Raw genomic sequence first — 13,104 nt, 5'->3', positions numbered from 1 at the left:
AGCTGAAAAAAGGTTCTTTGAGTCGTATCTGCAACTCCTCCCTGAATCCACCCTAAGTCAGCCCCAAGGACTTATATTTATACTCCCACAGGACCAGAAAGTGTTCTGAGGAGGGTGCCTTGGGGATGCCACATTTATAGTTGGCACCGGCCAGTGGACAGTGGTAACTCCTGGATCCTCCCTAACCAATGGGGTAAACGTTTGTTGGGGCAACCCTACCCACTTTTAAGCAGTTAATGCTTGCCCTACTGTAAAAAATCCTATACTGCACCATACTCCCAAAATCCAAAATGGGGGAATCCTTTCTCCCTTGGGCACATCTTGTGTGCCTACCCAGAAGTGTGACCTAAATGAGACGTCCCTTTCTCTATGGTCACCCAAAACTAGTTCTGGGGGTAACTCTCTTCCCACTGGAGTTGGAGTGTGCTAGGGAAACAAAGGTTTTCCTCTCTAGGTCTCACCTTATATTTACTTATGAAAGGACATGCCCCTTTACAGGTTATTGAAGTTCCTGGGTCCAACCTAACTGGTGTTGCTTCAAGGAGAAGAAAAACACCTCCCAGAATGTCTAACTGGGGCATGCGATGGATTGCATTACTTCCTTTAATTAGGTATCCCTCTGGTCAGCGGCTTTGCTAGACCTGCAGCCACCAATGGCTGCACCTGAGTGTGCTGCCCCAGAAGCCGTCTGAAGAGTGGGGTGTGTGGGGCAGGGGAACTTCTGGGAAGTCAGGTGGTACTTCTCACCTTGTAGCACCGTTAACTAATAAGTTCAGCACATATAACTATATGCTAATTTTCCCTGTAGCGCCTTTACCTAAAGCCCAAAACCACCGTTTGCAGCATTTCTGTGTGGGGCAGGGGTTTGCTGGCAATTTCTGCGGTGGCCACCACCACCCACGGCTACGGCCGCAGATAAGAGTGGAGGGTGGATGCCACCCTCAAAACTCATGCCGCCCGGGGCGGACCGCCACCCTCCACCCCCTCCGGTACGCCACTGTCTCTGGTGCAATACTGAGTAGAATGAGACTGACACGTAACTAGTCTACGCTTAGCACTATAAGCTGGAATCAGAATACCACCTGCAAACAACATCTTCAGAATTAGTTGGATTATAGTCACTCTGCATAGCAAACTATCACAATATTTGTAATGATGTGTTATACTATTGTGCGTGACTCAATTTTTTTATATTTCCTGTAAAAATAAAAATCTTAATTAAAAGCTAACTTAAAATTCAGTAGAAAACATGTTTCAACACCCAGGCCTCGGAGCAGCATACACACCTCATTAAGGTCAAGCACTGGCCGAGAAGCAGCTGGATAGTTAATGCAAATTAACCTCCAGGAGCTTCAGGTAGAGAAGCGTTAACTTTCTAGAAGTTAGTTTACCTAAATATTTATTCAAACTAAAAGTTGGGCTTTTAATTAATAATAAAAATAGTGGTGGAACTATTTTTCTAGCTTGACCCAAACTAAAGATAGCAGAATTTAAATTAACCATCACTTCCGAGGGTTTCTCTATGGGCCAGATTGAACCTTCTACAGTTGAAATAGCTTTTGGATGTTAGTTACTAAAGAGATATGCTAACTTTATATTACTACATGTCACACTTTTAAATACCATGCACCCTACCATCTGGGCATATGGGATAACAGCCTTATATAGAGGTGAATTACTAACAAGAAAAAAAAATGCCTGTTAAATTGTTATCCTGACAGGGTTTGCTGCAGGTGTAAACTGCAGCAGTCACAATACAGTGGTAGGCCTGAAGTCATGTTTGCCTTGCCTTGTCACACTAGTGGATGGCATAAGTTGTGCTGCAGTCCAAAGGTGACATTTAATTTCCATGCTGTGGGTGAATTTCTGCACCATATACTATGTCTTTATAGGAATGTTGAATAAGCCAATTAGGACTTTTCCAACCTCCCTGTAATTTGCTAAGGGAGATTGCTACCCAAGGCAGGATTGAAAATTAGGTTATTTCCACTGGGATCTTTTTGTGGCATTGAAAGCTACAGTGTGGGAAAGGGGTTTGTGAATGTCCGCACACATACACGTTTATGGAGTGGCAAGACTTACACAGCTAGCAATGTCTTATTCCTCTTACCTATTCAGTAGAAAGTAGTAGTACGTATTTCTCCACAGTCCTGGTGGGTAAATTCAATGTCGGAAGCCTATTAAAAGATGCCACGATTCCTTTTATGCATTTCTGGCAAGCATAAATGTAGCATTTTTTATTGTAAACGTAGGCTTCCAGCCATAAATGCCTTTGTGAAATGCTCCCATATTCTTTAACAGCTCTGATCCCTCTTTTTGCCTGAATACCATGGCACTGCTATAACTGGGCCAACTCACGACAGATGTTAGTGTAAGCTTATTACTTCCATACAAGATTACAGACAATGTGATGTTTTAAGTTCTACTTTTTAAAAGTAAGTATTTGAAATATGGCACATTATAGGATAATATCAGAAATAATTACATTGTCTAGCCAGGCAGTTTGGGCTGTGTTGTCCCATTTGAGTAAGGTAAAGTGTGATTTGCATATGCCTGGGTACAAACTAAGGTAGCATTGTGTTAAAATAACAATGGATTGGAAGGCTTCCCCAAGTGATTACCAGTGGTGAGATTAATTCAAGCATTCTATCCATCACTTTTTTGTAAGCTTTAGTGTGGCACCCTAAGTGGGACGGATATGCCCAGACATGGGTCTTGTGCCACTGTAAAGAAGCTAAACTCGGCTGATGAGCACTAATTACCATTTGTTGAGATTAATTCAAGCATTCCATCCATGCTTTTTCTTTGTATGCTTTACACTTATTTTAGTACCCGTAAAAAACAACATGAGGGTACCCGTAGACTCAGTTGAGACTTGGGTGAATAGTGTTATAGCATACAACAATGTCTCAACAGGTAATAGACCATTATATGAAACATGCACAAAAATTGCAGAAAGGAGGAAACAAGGAAACATCAATAGTTGTTTGAAAAATACAAGGAGCAGTCAGTATTTAGGAAAAATGAAGACAAAAACAGTATCATAACTATTTACATTAAATGTGGGTGTAACCCATAGGATCTTGTGCACAAATGTGCAAGTGCGAATAAGTGAACGGCACAAGTGACAAGTGAGGCAGAATAATAATTAAAACGGCAGAAAGAAAATATACAATCAAGTCAATGGTAACAAAAATTCAATAATTTGGATGAGTTTGTTATGAAATTCAACAAGTTAAAGAATCAAAAATGCGCCAAATGTTGCGCTGGGTAGTGGATGACATTTCGACCTGTCATCAATTCTGATCATCTTCAGGACCGGTTTACAAAGGAATTTGTAGGTGCTGTGTGGGAGGCAGGAAGGAATTCCAATTGATGATGCGTCGGGAAATGCACCCAAGGTATGGTGTGCAGGAAATCCAGGTAGATGGATGGAGGGAAGGCACTACCGTCCGGTGTGCTGTGGGAATTCCGGTAGCTTAAGAAAAACATAGCCGGCATGCTGGTCCAGGCATCCGGATTCCGTATGACGATGTAGTTGAAGGGAGGGGTTGGGAGGTCCAAAGCCTGCACCGTGATGAAGACGTCCGGACGGGGAACTGTGTAGTGAATAAAGACAGCGCCCGGGGTGGGTACAGAGGTTAGCAGAGAATGGAAAGAGACCTCTGGGTTCACTCAATTGTAAGACAATTTAGGAACAATGTTTAAAAATACAAATTGCGACAATATATTACTGGTAAGTACAAAAAGATTGTCAGGTACATTTTATTTGTGTCATATTATATATACATTATACAGAGATTACGTATCATATTCGTATGCTTTGATATTTTCAAACCCAAGACAAAGAATAGGACATTTGTTTCTTGTTCCTTTTAAAGTGAATAGGAAATTTCAACATAACATAAGAACTCAAATCTGTTTTTACATAAATTACATACAGAATAACAAATTACACTTCTGAATAGTCATGGCAGAATTGATGGTATATCCTACGCGCATTTCGGCTGTGAAGCCTTCATCAGGATGCCATGTGCCTGTGCTTTCGTTATCCTAAACAAAGTGTATATAAATCACAGTCAATAATGTGGTCCGCAAGTAGGTATTGTATATACTAGCTGATCTCTAATAACAAAAAATTCAAGGTTAAAAGTGGTGTGCTAGGGATGTCACACAATCCATTAAAAACGAGAGAGACCTATTAGTCCATACACTATATACATTTCTGGAAAACAACCTAATCAACTCATACCTTATAGCCCCAAACCACGGTGAAGTTCCTTGAAGTTGTGACACCAAAGAAATGAAGAGAGGTATTGTTGAATGGGCAGAAAGTCGAATATAACTGCCCTATAGTTTTTTTGATAGGATTAAAGCAGACAATGGAGATGTGTGCATTCCCCTAACCAAGAAAAGTAAAGATAGTGAGGAATGTGTGCCACAGATTGGCAGCAAGCTGGTGATGGGTCAGAGGATTATTTAAACTCATACCTCAGAGGAATTGCACTGTCCCCAAATGGAAGAAGTAATACTGACGGTCTGTCTCAGGGTGGGGATCCAAGATTGGTGCAGGGGGATGACCTAGGCAGATGGAATGATGAAATGAGCACTCTGAAAGGAGGGTGTCGGTATGCTAATTTGTTAGAAGACACTCTTGGGTTAACACAACGTAATACCTTATAGACGTTGCTTGATGTTAGGTACAGCCATGTATATATGGAGAGTAAACATCAAGGGCTGGAAGGTAATCTTAGATCGCAAGGGCTACGAATTGAAAAAAAGCATGGTGGGTTACTCGTGCCATTAGTTTGGGCTAATGTTTATTAAGAAATTACTTGTGTCTTTAGATTAGGCCAATGTTTATTAAGTAGTTGTTACCTAAACAGAGGTCTGGAATACAGAACAGTTCCGTTCATCTACGATGTAGTATCGACGAGCTACTGCTGTGTTTTATGATACTGAAGAAAGAAATATGTGTCTTAAACTATTTATTCTGACTACGTTTGAGGACATTTACTATTATATCAAGGTGCAATGCTTACCTATATTATTGAGTGGGCTGCAAGGATGAATGGGTCCTCAGCCATGCGGTAAGGTCCCTGAAAATGTGGAAATGAAGGGAAGTGTTAAAGTTCCAGTCATGGGATCAGGGAACGGCAGAGAGGGGATGAGGGGAAGAGCAGGCTGAGCTAAAGGAGCTGTCTATGAAAGCAAACTAACAGGAAACTCGGTTAAGTTCCGAAATCAGAACTTACTTTTTGTGAGGCCCAAAGTCTTTGTCCATGTACTGGAACGCCACGTACTCATCGACCGCGAAGCTGGCTGGGTGAAGTGGCCACAATAGCGACGGCAGCGGCGGTTCTATTTATGTGACGGCGGACACGACCTGAGTTGTTCCTGGGTAACCCGGAAGTGAATTTTAGATGTGAGATCCGGTAAAGACGATCCACGATCGTATTGATAGACGCAAAAATAGCCGCCATCTTTGAGAGATGTGTGCAAATATAATCGTCTAGGGTGGGAAATCATGAAGGGGAAGATTGGAATAATTCTTCTGGTATAAACAAAAAGCTATATTGTAAAAAGGTGTTGGCCTGTTTGTCTAGATATATCAGTGTATTTAAAAGCCAATGTTAGGGCAGACCGGAGGGTGGTGTGTGTATTTGTCGTAAAATAGCAGCCATCTTGAAGAAGGTTTATGGAAGTATGTTGTATGGTCTGATATGGATGGACCCCCAGTGTATCCACCAAGATTGGCAGTGATAAAATAAAATAGGAATAGTCTAATTAATAATTAGGTGCCTTTGAAAATTGCCTGATCACAACCAAGTATTGGTGACGTTGCATAGTCACAAAACACAGAGTGCTGACTAGCTGGAGTTGGTCTGTGGGGATCTGCTCATATAGCTTCAGAGGGAGCTGGATTGTACCAAAACGATAAATAAAATCAGGTGTTGTATCTAAGTACTTGGTCCCATGGAATGTCATTGTTCATTCCCTTCTGGTATGTATTAAGGGAAAAAATCCAGTAAACCTCTCTACATTTGCGTATGTTTGTACTAGCGATGCCAGTGTTAATGTTGATTTTTTCTAAAATCAACCATCTTATTTGATGTTCACTATGCTGTGCTTCCATGTAATGTCGTACGAGAGGTGCTTGGGTCTTTTGAGTACGAATGGCCGACCTGTGTTCTGTGAGCCGTGTGGCCATGGATCGTGCCGTCTCACCCACGTAACCCTTGTTACATGGACACAGAAGCAGGTAGATGATGTTGGTTGTTTTACAATTGGTAAGGGTTTTCAGCTGTAGATTTATTTTGTTAAACATGAATGTAGATGTCTCTATCGCAAATTGACATGCTACACATGATGAACATTTATAATTACCTACAGGTTTGGTCTGGCCTGTGAGAGATGTCTGGATCTTGGGCTTGGTGATGTTTGTCATACGGGAGCGAACCATGAGATCTTTTAAGTTCCTATTTTTCCTATATGCATATAGGGGTTTTGGAATGGCATTTTCTTTTGATTTGGTGGCATTGAGAATATGCCAGTTGGAGTTAATGATGTGGCGAATCTTGCCATTCATGGTGGAGTGCCTTGTTACAAAGACTATCCTTGAGTTTGTAGGTTTAGGCTGTGGGGTTAACAGGTGTTGTCTGTCAAAATATCTGGCTCTTTTGTACGAGTCCTGCACTAGCCGTTTGGGGTAACCACGAGCCACGAACTTGGTTTTCATAAGTTCTGCTTGAATGTCAAAGTCCTGTAGACTAGTACAATTTCTACGGAGTCGTTGGAATTGACTGAATGGAATGCTGGTCTTTTGTGAATGGGGGTGATAGCTGTCAAAATGAAGGAGGGTATTGCGTGCTGTGGGTTTGATATAGAGGTCTACCTCTAGGTGGTTATCTCTATTTTGAATCAAGATGTCAAGGAATTCTACTTGGCAGTTGCTGGTGTTAGCTGTGAAGACGATGTTGGTGTCACATAAATTCAGCCAGGATACAAAGTCAGTGATGTCTGTGGTATCATCTCGCCAGATGAAGAAGACGTCGTCTATGTACCTGGACCATGAAAATATGGATTCACTGTATGGGGCAATTTCGTTATAAATATAACGTTTCTCATACAGGGCCATGTAAATATTCGCCACTGTGGGAGCACAGGACGCCCCCATGCTGACGCCTTTGGTTTGCTTATAGAGTGTACCATTGAACTCAAAGGTGTTTTCAGTGAGTACAATATGGAGACACTCCAGGACAAAAGTTCGAGGACACTCTATCTCATATCTGTTCATAAACCAATTCACTGCCTCCATGGCTCCTTCTTGTGGGATATTTGAATAAAGAGCTTCTATATCCATGGTGACCATGGTGTGTCTATGGGTATTGAAATGTAGATTCTCTACTTTGTTGATCATGTCCCGGGTGTCTCTAATATATGATGGAATCTGTGGGACATGTGTCCTGAGAAGGGAATCTACGTATTTAGACAGGGGTTCGGTGACTGAACCAATCGTCGTGACTATTGGTCTGTATGGTGGGTTGTGAACACTCTTGTGGATTTTAGGGACTCCATAAATGGCAGCCATTTTAGGTTGTTGTACATTGAGGAATTGCCATTCTTTGTCACAGATCCAATCTTGTTCTAATGCTTTGTTGGTTATGGAGAGTATGGATTTTTGTACTCTTTTAGTAGGATCTTTGGTTATGAGACCTCTGGGTTCACGACATCGGCCTGAATCCACTTATTTTAGGCCTATTTAAACCTCCCGACACTTGTTAGGACAATGGAGTTTCTGGGCTATCCTGTATTTGGAACCGTATTGACCAAGCACAGCTCTCATCGGGCACTTGAGTCAATATTTTGTGTAACACATGGGTAATTAGTTTGCTATTGCTGATATTTGGGGAAAACTCCATTTCAACCGGATATCAAGATTTCTTTGCAGGGATAGTGTCACTCAACCAAACATCCATGGCAGATGATTACCTACTTCTGGATCGATCTGAGAATAGACTGAGACTGCTAGAACAGTCAAAGTCCGGCCCTTAGCAGGCAAGTTTCAGCAGTTTAAATTGGGACCTTTCATCTCATACCCATGCAAGCAGAGTTGTGGAGACCCTGCTTCTACAAGTCTTGAAAAGGTACATGCTGCCTCTGGCTACGTTCATGATTGTTTCTGATATTATTTATTGATACATTCTGAGGATTCCAAGCTGGCATTACAAACTGATGATGGTTTTGCAGTGGATCTGTTTTACAATTGCCCTTGTGACTGACATCTTTCCCTAGATTATGGACAGTCATCCGGCCCTTAATGCTACTGCACCTTACATTTTCAAGACATGGTGTAAATGCCATATCTACTGCAATTCAAATGGTCAACCCTAATGGGTCTCCCCCCACTGAATTCTTAAGCAGTGAAGAATATCAGGGTCTATTTCAATTTTGACCTTTGCAATGACCACCAGGTCTTGAAGGAAGTACACTAATGATTAACTACTGCCGCCACAAACCTTCCCTGCATTGGCCACACAGATACGACTAGTGGAGCTATCCATGCTTGACTTAGCCCCTTTGAAGCTGCACTTCCAAGAGGCTGGGATAGGAGAACATACTACTGCAGCATCAATGTTTAAGATCAAGAGGGTGGGATAGCTTCACCGGCTGATGTGGGAAAAATAAGGAAACATTTAAGACCCTGCTCATGCTCCAGCAGACTGTTGATGAGGGACACAATGTGTGATAAGTTCGTTTTTCAAAACATCGGGACATATTCACAAAGGTAAGTGTGGTGGGCTGGGCCCACATGTTCAAGTGATGAAGTAGACGTAGCCGAGATGATTTTATGTAGTTTATTAAGTCCATAGGTAGAGGTTACAGCACGATAGAACAAGCCCAGAACAGGCCCCACCAGGAGCAGCCTCCTAGCTGCTCAGCCCATCTTCTCAACTGTCTCACACACACACAGGCACCCAAGCATTCCACTCACACTAACATTCTACGCGGAAAGCTCACTCTGGCTGAGCAGCTAGGTACAGAATGAAAGGGAACATAATACCATGACCTGAGGATACTACACATCCTCTCCCTTTACACTGAAAATTAATAAGACCTAAACTAAACCCAAACTAAAAAGAGAACAAATAAATACAGAAATGTACAAAAGATGTAAAGAGTCCATAAACCCAGGGATGCATGAAGAAATACATCACGAGAGGGAAAACAGACACACTAAGGAGGAAGGAAAGATGAAAGCATAGATCAACATAGAAACACCATCCTCCTCCTTTAATACTGAACAAAGAAAATTTAAGAAGTGAAATAAGAGCTCACATAAAACAAGTGACTATGATACCCAGACTAGAATCCTATGGGTAGAACGACACCCAAGGAAGTACTTCTCACGTGAGAAGACTGTGGCGAAAACCCAATACGCCACCCCTCATGTGAGGGACACTATGGGACTTAAACCCAAGTGAAATAAATATTGTTTGGGACTGACACCCAAATGTACAGAATACGTCACATGGAACTAAAACCCACGGACTTGTGCTGCATGTAAAACAGAAATGCAGCACAGTGTGGCATCAAAAGATGGCTACCCACACACACACGACAGTGAAAATTTAAATGAAGGGACTTATACCCAACACAAACGTAACAAAGGTGGGACTCACACCTCCTTTAAACAAAAAATTACTGTGAAAGTGGGGTGATGGGACTAAAAACCCACTCCCATCCCTAAGCAGGGAAAAAATACCATTAAAGGAAATGGGACTAAAACCCACTCCTATCCCTTAGGCAGGGATAACATATGTGAAATAAGGGTCATGGGACTAAAAACCCACTCCCATCCCTAGGTGGGGATAAAATGTCTGATAAGGAAATGGGACTAAGACCCACTCCTATCCATGTTGCATTCAACAATTCGAAGAGACTTGCCACCAGAAAGTACCTCGAAGACTCATCACCAGGCAAAGCTGCAGACTTCATGGCAGAACATTTGCATACCTTCACACGACCCTGAGGGAAAAGTAAGAGTACACGCGCTGCAACTCCCGGACTGTTCAAAAGACGCACACCGGTAACAACCAGCTCTAACAAGACATGTCCCCCAACACAGCGCCAAACCAAACTGAGCCAAAAGTTGCTGTTGTTTAACTCCTCCACCGATGACGGATTTTGTGTCATCCACCAAATCAGAGGCTACGCATTAGGTACAGAAGCAGTACTTCAAAGTACTCACAGACAACGGTCTGAACACCCAGTAGTCCCTCGCATCCCAAATAAATGTATTGGCTCATGCAGCTTGGTTGTATACATCTTGGCAGCTCCTCCAATGTTGTAGTTGCGGGCTGAGCATCAAATGCAAATAAAACTGGAGGGCACTTTCTACCACCCATACTCGGAATGCAGGAAACCTGGATCCGCCAATTCCAAGATGGCGGGACGCACAGGAGACGCATGCCGAGAGGCTCACGGCACGCTCCTGCTTCAAAATATCCTTTGGCAGCCTCGACGACCGTGAAGTTAGGAGACGTCATGGAAGGTTGATGAAAAGCTCCGCGCGGCATGGTGGTAAAGGTGAGTTGCGCGAGCCAATATTCAATTTGAAAATGAAGCACAACAGTCATTTTTACTTGCCACGCAGTAGAAACCAACACCAATAAAACCAACTTGAATATACACTTTCCTCACCGTGTAGTTCCCAGACACACACTCCGGTGAAGCGCTGGCAGTATAAGCGTTATAAATCTCAACAAATCCAATCACTCAGAAAGGCAAGGCAAAATATAACCCCGGAAAAACAGTCACGAATGTGCCTTACTGTCACACTGCACTTCGCACTGGAGACAAAAACTGAAGGCAGCAACAGGTTAACTTTCTCCCTGAAGCACAGTAGATATTTCACGTAGCATAAGATGTCCATTAAAAATATAAACAGCCTTAGCAACACATATCCAGGAGATGAAAAACAGCGTCAGTTTACCTTGCTTCTTCAGGCACTGAATCTATTTCCTGTGGCACATTCGACATTAGTTGTCACTGTAGACTTTTGTTGTGGCACAGTTTCTTCTCCAAGGTGTTAGCAAGGTTGAAACCGTGTTTACTGGTGTTGTAGACACATAGATGAAAACACAGCACGCCTGGGCTGGGCTGTCCGGTGTGATGGACACTGGTGGGGCAGTCAGGCATGCTTGACAGGTTTCTTATACTTCAGTTGCGTCGCTTGACAAGTTTCTTTTCTTTTCTTAGAATTTCTTGATGCTTGTTTCTTTTTTTTTTACTTGAAATAGATTCTTTCCTACACGTAGTCATGCTGCACTCCACATCCTTAATTGACATCAGACTACCTTTAGCGTGAGATGAGCTCCAGATCGTCGCCATATATGTAGTGGGCTGGACCCACATGTTCAGGTGATGAAGTAGATGTAGCCGAGATGATTTTATGTAGTTTATTAAGTCCATAGGTAGAGGTTACAGCAAGATAGAACAAGCCCAGAACAGGCCCCACCAGGAGCAGCCTCCTAGCTGCTCAGCCCATCTTCTCAACTGTCTCACACACACACAGGCACCCAAGCATTCCACTCACACTAACATTCTACGCGGAACGCTCACACTGGCTGAGCAGCTAGGTACAGAATGAAAGGGAACATAATAACATGACCTGAGGATACTACAGTGAGTTTGGCTGTACACCTAATTTTTGGACCATTTTTTACTAAAGTTACACCTGACAGGTATTTACAAAGGGATTACGGGCAGATGTACGACTTTTACAGCTGTGAATCTCTGTACTCGTAAATCTCCCTTAAGGAGTTGAATTGAATGGTTCTTGGGTGTTCTAAGGGTGGTTAGCATTGGAAGGTTTTGAATGTCCACAATCAAGTATGTTTGTTGCCATGTACACTGGAAGGTAGGGAATGTATGGAAAGGGGTCACATATTTACCGAGAATTTTGCAAAGAAACCTACACCAAGCACAGTTTTCCATGCAGATTATTTGAGGAGTTAATCAACTCCGAAATTGTAGAAAATCTTCACAGGGACATACAAGTCAAAAATCGTACTTTTTGCGGATAGGCCCCTAAGACCAGGAACCATATAATTTATTTATGGGGTGCACTGCCTTAGCATGCCACACAGTGCACCTTTAACTGGTGCAGACAGGGTCAATGCACCCTATTAAAGTAACTGTGCTCCTTCCAGGGCAGATGTGAACCTGCGCCTGCCTTGGGAGCACCGCATTAGTGAAAGGCGGATCAGCTTTTTGAGGCAGGTAATCTGTCTCAATTTTGTAGGCACCAATGTGGCCTGCCTTTCAAAGGGGGTCCGATATCCCCCTGCAGGTGGGTGTGGTGAGTGTCTGCACTCATTTACTAGCAGAGGAACGTCTGGTGAACCCATTAGACTCCCCTTACACTTCTATCAGTTCGCACCCTGAGTGGCTACACTGACTGTGCACCTCATATGTGAAACAGAATCAGTGCTCTCCCAATCAGTGCTCTCCCAGATAACTTCTTTGCCTCTGCACCCACATCTACAATACGGTATTGCTGCAGAGGCAAAGTGTTACCTCATCTGTATAGGGACGTGGGAAGCTCCCTGTGGAAACGTGGCTATTGCTACTTGTGTGCCAGCATGATGTCTATTAGAGATGGGGCTGCGCAAGCATCAGCGGCCCTTCTGTAACACCAAGGGGGAGATTTACTAAGATTTTATGCCGTATTTGCATAAAATAAGTGATGCAAATCAGCGCAAAATCTTTTTTTCTGATTTACGTTCCAGTGCTAAATGCGAAAGTAACGCAAAGCAGCATATAGCACAGCTTTGCATTACTTAGCCCCAAGGGGGCGTACCATAAGTGGAGCATGGGCATTCCCATGCAGCCACCCTAGGTCTCTGACCCTAAAGCTTATTTACTAAACAAAGTAGACAGGGTTTAGGGTCAGAAAACGGTGCCCTTTTGAAATAGGCACAAAGAAGGAGAAAAGCTTTAATTTCTCCTTCCTTTTCCGACTTTGTACATACATGTGCTGCACTTTACAGCACACACTCAAAGACGGAAAATGGTTAAAGTCAGTCTATGCATAGTATT

At 42.8% G+C, this 13,104-nt stretch overlaps 1 long non-coding RNA gene across 1 annotated transcript; it reads right to left on the bottom strand.

Moving 5' to 3' along the window:
- Nucleotides 1–2,428: 2,428 nt before the first annotated feature.
- Nucleotides 2,429–5,391, bottom strand: LOC146865625 (uncharacterized). The gene is made up of 3 exons (XR_014976667.1): nucleotides 5,256–5,391; nucleotides 5,043–5,099; nucleotides 2,429–3,599 (listed from the first exon to the last, which is right to left on the bottom strand). It is a non-coding gene; the product is annotated as an uncharacterized LOC146865625 (long non-coding RNA).
- Nucleotides 5,392–13,104: the final 7,713 nt, after the last annotated feature.

The sequence above is a fragment of the Triturus cristatus genome, chromosome 2_1 (assembly GCF_964204655.1).
Source record: "Triturus cristatus chromosome 2_1, aTriCri1.1, whole genome shotgun sequence".
NCBI classification, from domain to species: Eukaryota; Metazoa; Chordata; class Amphibia; order Caudata; family Salamandridae; genus Triturus; species Triturus cristatus.
Note: the sequence above shows the minus strand (reverse complement) of the source record. Positions and strands in the feature narration are given on the sequence as shown.